The sequence below is a fragment of the Labrus bergylta genome, chromosome 9 (assembly GCF_963930695.1).
Source record: "Labrus bergylta chromosome 9, fLabBer1.1, whole genome shotgun sequence".
NCBI classification, from domain to species: Eukaryota; Metazoa; Chordata; class Actinopteri; order Labriformes; family Labridae; genus Labrus; species Labrus bergylta.
Genome location: NC_089203.1, coordinates 10,231,360 through 10,234,626, shown reverse-complemented (window position 1 = coordinate 10,234,626; position 3,267 = coordinate 10,231,360).

The window sequence follows — 3,267 nt, the reverse complement described above, 5'->3', positions numbered from 1 at the left end:
GTTTTGTACTATTGTATAAACACAGATAACTTTATGATTTCTCAGGAACACTGTAAGTTATTGATTCAAATCAAACACTTTTCATATCCTCCACTCATCAATTATCGGCCTACAAAACTTTGTGGACATGACCATAGAGGTAAGTGTTTCTCATTGATAAACTCCTCCTATCTCTATAAGCTGGGCCATGAACTGATCATTAAATAATATTTGCAATATAATATTTAAGGAGTTGTTTGCGCTCCTTTTGACTTTAGGACCAAAAATAGAACGGAAACCTTTATATGTTCAAAACTTGTTTCAAGGCTACCCTACGTGTCTTTTTTAAATCAAGTTTTTTCTCCCGTTGTTTTTTTCCGTATTATTTTCTTTTAAACACCAAAGTCTGCGGTATCAAATATTTTGCATGCACTTCCATGAAACAATCGACAATCCAATAAAAGAAGACATTAACGCAATGCAGGCAACAGACAATACACATTTGGATTTGGAAAATCTTTATTTTCCCCTAGGGACCATTAGGTTTGCAACAGAGATCCATACAGGCAATAAATCCATAAAAAAAAACCAGCAACATGACATAAATACATTGGCTACATATAAAACATAACTACCATGGATGTGAGTGACATAAAGGACACAAAGACTAACAGTACACAGTAAAAGTGTACAGGCAACAATGCCTACCGCTTATTAAAAAACCCAACTGATGACCTCAGATATCTGTTAGATTTGACCGTCAACATAAGTGAACCTCCTCCCTGTCAGCAGAAGTCTACACTCTGCATGCAGGGGGTGCTGAGGGTCTTCCAAGATGGCCTTTGCCTTCTGAGTGGGTCTAACTTGAAAAATATGGCCAAGATCATTCAAGTCAACCCCAACTATCTTTCGGCATAGTTTAACAATATTTCCCAGCCTGTTTTTGTGAGTGATGCGGAGGTTACCAAACCAGCAGATCATCACAAAAGTCAAAATGGACACAATAAAAGATGAATAAAACATTTTCAGAAGAGATCTGTCAACATTAAAACTCTTCAGCTTTCTTAAGAAGAACAGTGTTCGAATCAAAGGTCAGTTTTTCATCGATGATCGTACCCAAGTATTTATATTGACTCACTGTCTCTACATTCAATTCAATTCAATTCAATTCAATTTATTTGTATAGCGTCAACTCATAACAAGTGTTATCTCAAGACACTTTACAAAAAGCAGGTAAAATACCTTACTCTTTGTCTGTTAACATTACAAAAGAGCAGGTAAAAGACCTTACTTATTCAAAAAGACATCAATTACATGATCATATACATACATGTAAACAAAGAAGAGGTTGCCCACCTAAATGACAGTACAGTATAACAAGACTAATGATGATGATGATAACAATAATAATAATAATATAGATTGACAACAATATCAATATAACTAAATATCATATAAATTAGTTACAACAGCAAAACTATGATGGCTATTGTTAACAATAATACTAATAAATCTCCATTCTTAAAGTCTTTTGATGTTGTCAAGTTTCACTGAAGTGTGATCAGCTGCATCATGCAAACAATGAGTGTTATCCATAAAGGAGAAGTCGAGGATGCTCTGGTGTATCCTCACTCATCTCTCCTCTGATTTCTCTCCTCTCTCCTCAATCCGTTCTCCTTCGTGCAGTGGTAGTAACTGTGGAAAAGTCCTCAGAAATATCAATTAAGAGACTTGGGGTGATGGGACAGTGTGCGGAGCTCCAGCTGATAAGCTCTGCCGCTGCAGCAGCTGCAGTTGGTGTCATTAGGGCTCTCTGAAGGCTATCATCATGTACCAGCATCCTCCAGTAGGCACTGTAATGACTCTCTACCCCCATGCCCTTAAACACTTTAAATCACACACACCAGCCAAAACAGAGCCATAACCCAACCTGTCTACTTTCCTCTTGATCATACTGCACACAATCATGCACTTACACTGATCACAAGGTTATCAAAGCATGTTCCTGCCCCAAGGTATACACCAGAAAGCAGGAAGGTATCTCAGGACAAGCTGTGTTAGGAACTGTATTAGAGACTAGAAGAATGAAATGAAACAGAAATAAAAGTAGGAACTCAAATATTTTGTGCTGCATATTTAAAGTATGTCTTCATGCCACTTACAGTATGTTATCACAGTATTACATCATTTCAAATTCAGACACAGGAGAGACTTACAGAGAAAGGTCAACATGGAATAATAAGGCCAATGTGAATTCCATGAAACCGCTCCTGACATTTCAAGGCATTTCACTGCTTTTGAATAAATATTATCACAACCTTTTGTACAGTTAGCCCAAAGTGCTTCCTTTCTTAGAACAATATTGTAATATAAAAGGGAAGTGAAAAAAAATAAGACATGCTTCCCCCACAAACAACACACACAAACAGCCTTGCTCTATTGTGGGTGGACTATGGTAGGTGGCTGTGCAGGGGATTTGGAGCTGTGTTATACACTTCAATACATGACTTGGACTTGCATGTAATATGAGCATGCATTTTTTTTCTTTAAACTATATATTTGAACTTTCAGCCCGTGTGTGTGTGTGTTTGTGCACTTAAAAAATGCCAGTGTAGTGGAACCCAGAGTTCTTGTTTATCATGTGAAATTCACCAGCACTTAAACGTCATTAACACCCCCTCACACACAGTGTCTTTTTGCCCAGGTGCAGAGAAATCTGTGAAGCAGCATGTGGCTTGCCCCAGTTCCTCTACAGTACCTGTGTGCCATTGTGTGTATGTGTGTGATTGCGTATTGCGACAAGACTGACCCATTTTAATATTAATACAGGCACTTATGTATTCCTAAAACTGGTTCAACATGTTGGATATGCTTTAGGTAATTGTCACAAAGCAGCAGGAGTGATGGACACTGACATAGGATGCAGGTCAAAGGGCATGCAGGGAGAAGATCTAGGAAAATATGAAATCTAAAGGAAATACATGGGACTTTATGTCTGACTTTGAACGGCATTGGGAGTTCATGCTTTCAGGAAACACCAAGTGATTTTTGAAGGAAGGAACTGGACAAGTCAATTTGCTTCCTCATTTTAAAGTCATTTAAAGGCAATGCACATCTGCGTCCTGACCTAAGCAGGTGTGTGTGTGTCAGGAGAAGAGTAAAAAGCAAACAGAGACGGAGAGAATAGAGGGAAAGAGAGAGAGGGAGTGAGAGAAAGTGGCAGAGAGAGGCATAGTGAATGAGGGCGAGCTTTTTTTCTCTCTCTCTCATACAAGCACCACCAACAGA